Raw genomic sequence first — 10938 nt, forward strand, 5'->3', positions numbered from 1 at the left:
TATTACTACTTACTGACAAGGCACCTAGTTACCCAAGAGCTCTGATGGAGCTGTCCAACAAAATTCACACTGTTTTCATGCCTGCTAACATATCATCTATTCTTCAGCCCATGGATCAAGGAGTAATTTTGACACTCAAGTCATATTATTTAAGAAAAACATTTCATAAGACTACAGCTACCATAAATAGCGATTCCTCTGATGAACCCAAGCAAAGTAAATTGAAAGCCTTCTGGAAAGGAGTCACCATTTTAGGTGCCATTAAGAACATTCATGGTTCATGGGAAAGGGTCAAAATATTAACATTAACAGGGATTGGAAAGAAGTTGATTCCAACCCTCATGGATGACTTTGAGGGGTTCAAGACTTCAGTGGAGGAAGTAACTGAAGATATGGTGGAAATAACAAGAGAACTAGAAGTGGAACTTGAAGATGGGACTAAATTGCTGCAATCTCATGATCAAACTGTAACAGAGGAGGAGTTGCTTCTTATGAATGAGAAAAGAAAGTGGTTTCTTGAGATGGAATCTACTCCTGGAAAAATGCTGTGAAGATTCTTAAAATGACAACAAAAGATTCAGGACATTACATAAACTTACTTGATAAATCAACAGCAGGGTTTGAAAGGATTGATTCCAATTTTGAAAGAAGTTCCACTGTGGGTGAAATGCTATCAAACAGCATTGCATGCTACAGAAAAACAGTTCATAAAGGTAAGATGGAGTGGCCAAGGTGGCAGAGTATGAAGACCCTAAGCTCACCTCCTCCCATGAGGACAGCAAAATTGCAACTATTTACAGAGAAATTATTTATGTGACAAACCAGAGCACTAGCAGAAAAGTTCTACAACTAAAGATGTAAAGAAGGAATCACAACAAGATAGGTAGGAGGGGCAACCCACACACAGGAGGATAATTACAATTGCAGAGGTTCTCCTCAAGGAACAAGTGGTTGGAGCCCCGCATGTGGCTTTCCCAGCCTGGGAGTCCTGCACGTGGAAGATAAGCCCCAAGAATGACTGGCTCTGAAGGCCAGTTGGGTTTACTTTCAAAAGAGCCAGAGGACTGTGAGAAATAGAGACTCCACTCCTAAAGAGCACACACAAAACTTCACATGCTCTGGGACCCAGGGAAGAAGCAGTAATTTGAAAGGAACCTGGGTAAGACACACCTGCTGATCTTGAAGAGCCTCGTGGAGGGGCAGAAGGCAGCTGGGGCTTGTCCTGGGAACATAGACACTAGCATCAGCGGTTTTGAGGAGCTCCTTCTACCACATGGACACTGATGCTGGCAAGCACTATTCTGGAATCCTCCCTGTAGCTTATTTGTACCAGGACTCAGACCAACTCACCAGGTTGTCAGTACAAGTACTGGGATGCCTCAGGCCGAGACACAATTCCACCCACCAGCAGGCCTGTTACCCTGAAACCCCCTGAGTGCACAGCCACCCCAGGACCTGGCCCTGTCCAGCAGAGGGCCCAGGACCTGGCTCCATACACCAGCTCTAGCCACGGGATTTCCAGGGCCCTGCAGCCAGAGATCTGGGACCTGACTCAGCCCACCAGTAGGTCTCACCCACCAGTGTGTAGGTACTGTCCCCAGGACCCCATGGGCCCACAAACAGGCCAAAACACCAATTCTGGGACCCCCAGGGCCCTGCATCCAGAAACCCTGGGACCCAGCTTTGCCTACCAGTGGGCTGGCAGTAGCTCCGGGACCAGCCTTACCCACCAGTGGGTAGGTACCAGCCCCAGGAAATCCTGGATCCTGGTCCCACCCACAAGCAGACCAAAACACCAGTTCTGGGACCCACAGGGCCCTGTAGCCAGGTAGGACATATAGTTCAAGTGAGCAGAGAGTAGTGTGCTGCTGGGATACATAGGACATCTGCTTCAAAAAGCCACTTCCTCAGGATCGGGAAACATAAGGAGCCCACAAAATACATAGAAATAAAAATAGCAAATTAGGTAAAATGAGGGGACAGAGGAACATGGAAATGAAGGAATAAGATAAAACCCCAGAAGAAGAATGATGTGAAATAGGGATAGGCAATCTACCCGCTAAAGAGTTTAAAGTAAAAATCATAAAGATAATCAAAGTACTCAGGAGAAGAATGGATGAACACAGTGAGAAGATTAACAAAGAGAAGATATAGTCATTGACCTCCAGCGGCAGCGGCGGGAGAGGCGGCAGTGGTGGGAAATGGCTGGAGCAGGGGACATTGTCATCTCACCCTTCAGCCTGGAGGAGCTCATCAAGCACCTGGCCTCGCTACAGCAGAACAAGGTGCTCAAGGTCCAGCTGGAGACCTACAAACTCAAGTGCAAGGCACTGCAGGAGGAGAAGTGCAGCTTGCGCAAAGCCAGTGTGACCATCCAAGCCCAGGCTGAGCGGAAAGAAGAATTCATCAGTAACACTTTATTCAAGAAAATTCAGCCTTCGCAGAAGGAGAAAGAAACCCTTGCTATAAATTACGAGAAGGAAGAAGAGTTCCTCACTAATGAGCTCTCCAGAAAATTGATACAGTTGCAGCATGAGAAAGCCGAACTAGAACAGCATCTGGAGCAGGAATTCCAGGTCAGCAAACTGATGAAGAAAACTAAAAAACTAGAGAATGATACCATTTCTAAGCAGCTTACATTAGAACAGTTGAGACGAGAGAAGATTGACCTTGAAAGTACTTTGGAACAGGAACCAAAAGCACGAGTGAATCGTTTCTGGAAAAGGATGGAACTTGAAGCTGAAAAGCGAATTCTGCAGGAGAAATTAGACCAGCCGGTGTCTGCTCCCCCATTGCCTAGAGACATCTCCGTGTAGATCGACCCTCCAGAAAACGTGATGCGACACATCAGGTCTTTAAAGAATGAACTGGAGAAGCTGAAGAAGCAACTGAGTGCTGCCCAGTTACAGCATTCCGAGATAATGGCGCAGTATTTGGAGGAGGAACTTCACATGAGGGAAGAGGACCTGAGAGGAAGCTGCAGAGGGAGATGGAGAGGAGAGAGGCCCTCTGTCGACAGCTCTCAGACAGTGAGTCCAGCTTAGAGATGGATGCTGAAAGGTATTTTAAGGAGCTGTCTGCACAAGGATTAAGACCTCACATTGTGTGCAGCCCGATCCCTTACACACCTTCTGCCAGTTAAAGCCGGCCGATATCACCCAGTCTCTCGTATGCAAGTCACACACTTGGTTTCATGCCACCAACTTCACTGACTAGAGCTGGAATATCTTATGACAATATCCCAGGTCTTCATGTGCAGCATATGGGAGCATTCCACGGTATCACAAGGCCTTCACCGCAGAGAAGCAAGTCCTGATCAATTCAAATGGCCCACGCTACCTCCGTCACACAACACACAGACCCCTGTCCAGCCACTGCCACCTCCATCTCCACCACCCACGCAGCCCACAGTCCCCTCAGCAGGCACCTTGCAGCCTGCCCTCTTGCAACAGTCGGTTCACCCCTCCTCTCAGCCTTAATGCATGTGCTTAGTCCGAACCTCATGTCGGCACACGTTCTTGTACAGTGGAGCCGAGCTGTCAGCTCAACGCCAAAGGCTTCTTTCCCTGGCATATGAATGTGATTTATTTGCACTGAGGTTATCTAGGCTTCACTATTCATTATGTTGCAAATGTGTGTTGGAAACGCAACCAGTGTTGTGGCTCTACAACTCTACACGGACGACTTTTTCCTTCGGTGTTTTACTTGAATCTACATGTGTGCACATTCCCTGGCTGGGACGTTGGCTGTTCGACTGTTTGGTAGTTCAGCAGCAGTGTGCAATGTTTGCCTGGCCCCAGAGCTTCGTTTTCCTGGCTTTTAGGTTGGAAAATAAAAAAGGATATCTTTTTATTTTTTTCCATGAATTTGCAGAAAATTACTGAGCTGTTATTACCTCTCCCCTCCCATTATAATGGTGTTTACCAAGCATACCAATAATTCAGCACTACAATTCAGAACTTTGAAAATCTAGCACTCAGTATAAAATGGGAAGTTAGATGGATCAGTACCAAAGACAATGCTCAATAGAGCTTTCTACAGATACACTTTGTATGGGTTATTTTCAGTATATCCCAACATCCATGTCTCTTGTAAAACAGATCACCTGAAGTACTGGATCACATGGCTATATCTTTTCCACATGCATGGGATTGATAATTATTGTATATCCAGGTATGATTCTTTCTTTATCCTTGATGTTAGCCTCCTCAAACTGGACCCCTCTCACGTGAGTCGATAACTGTTGTCCTACCCACCAGTGGTTGTTATGACTGATTAGAAGGTGCTGTGTGATTTCTGCCGCAGAAGACAGTGTGATTGTAACAAAAACAGCTATTTCCCCTTTCCATTCTTTACTTGTGTTTCCCTAAAATAGAGTTCAAACAAATATTTTAAAGGTACAAAATACTATTAGAAAATACTATTTGAAATAAACGTTATAGGAATATCTTAGCATAATGGCCACAAAATACTTTATTGCTGAGGACTTTATTGCTGAACACAATATCACTGAGGACTGCTTATTTTGCCCAGTAAAATCGAGTGCAGTGTACAGAGAAGTATATCTTGAATGCATTATTTCTGTTCATTTAGCACAAATAAATTGTTTGGTTTCAGTTTAAAGTAGAAAAATGAGTTAGAAGGTATACAGAAAAAGCAAACAGAGATTAAGAATGTAATAATTGAAATAAAAAATACATTTAAAGGAATCAACAGTAGATTACATGATACAGAGGAACTCCTCAGCAAGCTGGAAGACAGAGTATGGGAAATCACTGAGCCTGAACAGAAAATGGAAAAAAAGTAAAAAGAAATGAAGACAATTTAAGAGACCTCTGAGACAACATCAGGCATACTACCATTTGCATTACAGTAATCTCAGAGGGAGAATAGAGAGAGAAAGGAGCAGAGAACATACTTGAAGACATAATAGCTAAAAACTCCGTCAACCTGGGAAAGGAAACAAACATCCAGGTATGAGAAGTACAGAGAGTCCCAAACAGGTTCAACCCAAAGAGGATCACCCCAAGACACATTATAATTAAAATGGCAAAACTTAAAGAGAGAATATTAAAAGCAGAAAGGGAAAAGCAACAAATTACACACAAACAAACTCCCACAAGGCTATCTGCTGACTATTCAGCAGTAACCCTGCAGGCTACAAGGGAATGGCACAATGTGTCTAAAGTGATGAAAGGAAAAAACCTACTACCAAGAATATTGTAGCCGTGAGGGCTCGCATTCAGATTTGATGTAGAGGTCAAAAGTTTTACAGATAAGCAAAGCTAAAAGAGCTCAGCAGCACAAAACCAGTTTTATAAGAATTGTTAAAGGGACTTCTCTAAGTGAAAAAGAAAAAACCACAACTAGACACATGAAAATTATGAAAGGAAAAAGCTAACCGGTAAAGACAAATACATAGTAAAGGTAGTAAAGCAACCACATATAAAGTTACTAGGAAGGTTAAAAGACAAAGGCCACTTTTATTCAACATAGTCATGAAAGTCCTAACCACAGCAATTGGACAAGAAAAAGAAAGAAAAGGAATCAAAATTGGAAAGGAAAAAGTAAAACTGTCACTGTTCTCAGGTAACATGATACTATACATAGAGAATCCTCAATATGCCTCTCACTACGAGAGATCATCAATAAATTTGATAAAGTGGCAGGATACGAAATTAATATACAGAAACCTGTTGCATTTCTATACACTAACAATGTACTAACAGAAAGAGAAATTAAGAAAATAATTCCATTTATAATCACATCAAAAGAAAAAATTACCTAGGAATAAATCTAATTAAGAAAAAAAATCCTTCATGAAAAAAATGTCAATCAATGCAGCAAACTTTATTGTATTATTTTAAGAATTGCCACAGCCACCTCAGCCTTCAGCAACTGTCATCCATCAACATCGAGGCAAGACCCTTCACCAGCAAAAAGATTATGATTGCTGAAGGCTCAGATGATGGTTAGCATATTTTAGCAGTATTTTTTTAATCAAGTTATATACATTGTTTTTTAGACATGCTACTGTGCACTTAATAGACTACAGTGTCATGTAAACATACTTTTATATGCACTGGGAAACTAAAAAATTTGCGTGACTCACTTTATTACCCACTTTATTGTGGTGGTCTGGATCCAAACCTGAGATACCTCTGAGGTATGCTTGTATTATTTTCCATTTGTCAAGCTATTTATAGCTTCTTTCCATTTTGTCTTACTCTGATTTTTTTTTGGGGGGGGGGGATCTCTCCTCATTCCTTGTGGGATCTTAGTTCCCTGACCAGGGATTGAACCCAGGTCCAGGGAGTGAATGCACCAAGTCCTAACCATTGGACTGCCAGGGAATTCCCCATTTTGTCTTATTCTGGATTAAATAATGTTTATTATTTTATCCTTCATTAGCTTCTTATTTATATATTATTTTCACCACAGATTAAAACATGCATTTAATGCTTCATTATTGTTTACTATAAATTAGTACATCTACTATGTATGAAAATATAATGAAATCAGAACACAATAACTCTACTTCTCACCACTTCAATATTTGTGTATTGTTGTCATGAATTTAATTATGCATATAGTTTTGACCAATATAAAATTTATAATTTGTAAGTCAATATCCATGTTTATTTACTTATATATTGACTCTCTACTTCTCTACATTGCTTTTATCTCTTTCTACATTACCATATTTTTGTTCAGGATCATTTTCCTTCTGCTTGGAGATCTCCACTTAGCATCTCTTTTAGTTTGGTTTTCTGGTGACAAATTATTTCAATTTTTGTTTGTTAATGTCTTTGCTTTCATGTGTAAAGAATGGTGTAACAAGGTATAAAATTCTAGGTTGGCAGCTATTTTCTCTTAGTACTTTAAATATGGCATTCCTTTGTCTTCTGTCATCCATCATTTCTCTTAAGTCACCTAGTTATTAATCTAACTGAGCATTAAAACTTACATGTCTTTTTCTCTCCAGGATCTTAACTCTTCAAATCATTTATTGCCTAAACAGCTCCAAACTACAATTTTATCTTTCCAGCCCCTTGAGATTGCAAAAAGTTCCACCAGTTTTTCTGCTTCTTTGTTTTAGTCACCTGGATGGATTATTTGCCTCTTGGCCATCACCAAAAATAATAGTAGTAATAATAATAACAATAATAATTAATTAATTACAAAAAGCCCCAAATATTCCAGGGGAAAAGCTATTATCAAAATGTCAGCTCTTCATTTGTGGTTCCTTCTCTCTGGATTAAAGCCCCCTCCAGTACTGGTTGCCTCAGTGGTTTTCAGATATCTTTTTATTTCTTTACTTGGATTTTTAGTTATACGGGTAGAAATGTTTATTTTCTTCAACATCCATAATATCTAAAATTTTTACTAAAAAAGTTACTATAGGTTGAAAAAATGGAAACATTTCTTTTTAATTTTCCTGATGGGAAAGTACACTGCTCTACATTGCTCTATATTGTGTTGCTGTCATACTTCCTTGTATTTTCCAGTGTCTTCAAACTAGGGGATGATAGAGAGTGTATTACATACATCCTCTCTTAACTTCTTTGGAAATGCCACTTAAAACTTTCACTTTCAGCCCAGTAGCCAGAACTAGGCACATGATCCCATGATAACTGCAAGGAAGGATGGAAAATGTAAGGGAGTGCAACAGAATATTGGTGAGAATTGGCATGTTCTATAGTAATCATCTATAATATACCAGTTTAGAACTACACAAAAACTACATTGATCACATTTAGAAGTATTACAATAAGGATAAGGACTTTATTCTATGATCAATAAAAGTGACAATTCTAATGGGTCAGATAAAACGTCATATTAAATCTGTGTGCTCATTTAATTTTAGAGAAAATATTACTAGCAAACCTAAGAATCTAAGAATATGTTCAAATATTAATTCTCTAAGATGTTGTTGCTCAGACTGCAGATTGAGCATATACAATCTGTTGTATCCATAGAAATTGGAGTTCAGTAGCAGTAAGTAGTTCTTAGGCAAGTGGTAAATGAAATACCTCTGGCTCTTCTACTTTCTTATCACATTTTTTTCCCCATATGCTAGGGAGAAAAAGCTGGAATTTAGAAAAATTTCTTCAACATCCATAATACCTAAAATTTTTACTGATAAATTATTATAGGTTGAAAAAATGGAAACATTTCTTCTTAATTTTCCTGATGGGAAATTAGGTTAACTTTTTTAAAAATTTTTTGTAGGGAGGACATTTAAGGAGAGCAAAAGTACAAGTTGAAAAAATGGCATGGCATGGAGTTATTGGTAGTCTTCAAAGTGATCTTGAGAAAAACAATTTGGATAACAAATAGTCTAATGGAATACAAAAAAAAAAAAGTTTGCAAAGCCAGTATACAAATAAGTTCTTGTTTTTTTTAAAGTTTCATATGACATGAGCTTTAGAAGTTGCTACGTTGTTAAAAACATGCCATTCATTGAAAGATACCAATAAATGTTTAAAAGAAAAGGAAAATAATAATGAATGCAATCATTCATACACTGCAGTTATTTTATTCATAAATTAAGACAATGCTTAATTGTTAGTAGATAGGACTTGTGGCTTATGTTTTGAATTGTTTTCAAATATTGGTGATAATTTTTACTAATTTACTCATATTGGCACCCTATAATTCCCCTTATTAACAGCAGAATACATTTCTAACCTTACTCTTGGTTCAGGGAAGTGCGTTTTGAATTACGATAGGGCAAAGTTATCTAATGCACATAGAGATAAAATCTATAATCTTTGTTACATTAATATCATATTCTAGCTTAAATTTGTTGGATTAGTTACATGCTTCTACTTTTATGTTATATTTAGCTATATTCTTGCCACTTAGCAAAAGGATGGAATATATAGCATTTTAAAACTTTTCCCAGAGTCCTTCAGTGTGAATATATTTAAGAGATACATAGATATTTTCTGAATCATATTATAGAGCTCATTTAACTTAAAATCATTCATCCATTGCATGTCCCTTTCTATTAGGTGGACAAAAAAGCTTTAATTGCAATCACATAAGTTGATTGGAATAATAATGCTTCTTTTAAGGAGAGTGTTAAAAATGATAGCCTTAGAGAATCTTTAAAACCCTTATATACAGATCAATTATTTATCAAATATATGTGTGTATACATATACATATATAACCAAGAGCAAGCATACTTTACGCTTGAAATAGAGGCATTAGATATATATAGGTGAGAAATTTGGGAATTCTCGTTTACTAACAAAGTTGTAGGTGAATAACAATTCCTTTGCAAAGTCTGTATGCTACGTGCACATGTGTGCACAGATAAGTATGTTTTCAGCCCCCAAATCTACAAATGTTAAAACAGTATGAAAACTTTCTTATACATCATTTTATGAAAACTGTGAAAATCTTTTTTTAGAACTCACAAGAATAAATCTCTTGTTAAGCATGAGATTGGCACCATAAAATGTAAAGGATGACCAGGGTCATAACTGAAAGTGTGTAATAAAAGTGACATGTCATTTTTTATGCCATATTATAGGGTTCCTAAATACCCCTACTCCCACGAAAACATAAAACTCAGTTCAGAACGTTCTACCATTTCTTAATTGTTACTCTAGTCACATTTCCTGCGTTTAATCCTATTCTTTGAATCTTAAAAAAAAAATCTGCTGAACACTAATTATTTAACCTTGCCTCCTACCTACTTTCCCTCTTTATTCTGAGGTTTCTTAAGGGCTATAATGAGCTGTCCCCATACAAACAGGCCAAATTAGTGGATAATTACTGCTGGGCCTGTGAATGTTCTCACTCCTCCTTTCTTGCAGTTTCACAACATTACCACAATGGTCTGTCGCCTCCCTACCAATTAGGAACAATTACTACTTTATAACGTTAGTGGTGGCAGGCTTATTACATTCCGGGATATGTAAAAGTAAGGTGGGTGTAGGGAGAGAAATGCAAGACCAAAAGGGGTCATTGTTATATGAGGAACTTCAGTAGTTTATATTCATCGTTTTGATTTCATTTCTTCAGGATAACAGCCGCAAAGATTTATATTAACTCTATTAGATGAAAGTGAACATCATATATATCCAAGGTTGTGTTTTTCTCCTTTTACACAGGATAATATCTCATTTTGATGGCTTTAGTTTTCAAACTCATGGAAATGGCTTTGGTTCATTCTTTGGGATGAAAAACAAAGTTTTTTTGTTTTGGGGGGGTTTTTTGGTTTCCTTGTAAAGATTACTTTTTTGTTGTTTGTTTTGTGTAGAGTATATTTCTGACAAGTGAATTTAGTTTCTTAAGTGATCTTGAGATAACACTGCAAAAGGAGGTACTGTGACCCAGAAGAGTATCAAAACACTCCCTTCCAATCTGTATTTAAATAGAGTTTAGGTCAAGATAAATCTATATCAAATATTCAGAATGAAGCACTTTGAAAGCTTTTAAGACTGGTATATATGCAGTTAATGTTTATCTTTCTAGGAGAAAAGAGTTGTAACAGACTCATCTACCCTAATTTTTCTGTTCTCAAATTCTTCCTTTTTTCTAATGCTACAAAAAAGTCTTATGTGGTGCTTTCATTCAGGGTATATTCTAGGAATTCAATAAAGTATAACGTATTTTAATGAATGTGGCCTTACTGTCCCTTTTGGTGCTTTGTTCCTTGTAAGGCCCTTATCCCATGGTCACAGAACACAAGCCTAACTTTCCTTTGAATGGCATCTTAATTAGACTACCTCATTTATGTTTTAAAACATATGTTTTGAAAGAAGTTTAGAGATTCATGGAGATGAATGGAGATGGAGAAGAAACAGTACAACTTTAATATGGCTTAGAAGTAAAACAACAAACTTTTCTAGATACCACTGAGGGGGAAATTTTTTGGATGGAATCAGTAACCATTGCTGAAAGTGGTGTCAGGCAGCCTGA

General features: G+C 38.2%; 1 pseudogene; it reads left to right on the top strand.

The window, feature by feature from the left end:
• Positions 1-392: 392 nt before the first annotated feature.
• LOC112413666 (coiled-coil domain-containing protein 6 pseudogene) lies at positions 393-3479 on the top strand (annotated as a pseudogene).
• The last annotated feature ends 7459 nt before the right edge of the window (positions 3480-10938 follow it).

The sequence above is a fragment of the Neophocaena asiaeorientalis genome, unplaced genomic scaffold (genome assembly GCF_003031525.2).
Source record: "Neophocaena asiaeorientalis asiaeorientalis breed wild unplaced genomic scaffold, Neophocaena_asiaeorientalis_V1.1 scaffold579, whole genome shotgun sequence".
NCBI lineage: Eukaryota > Metazoa > Chordata > Mammalia > Artiodactyla > Phocoenidae > Neophocaena > Neophocaena asiaeorientalis.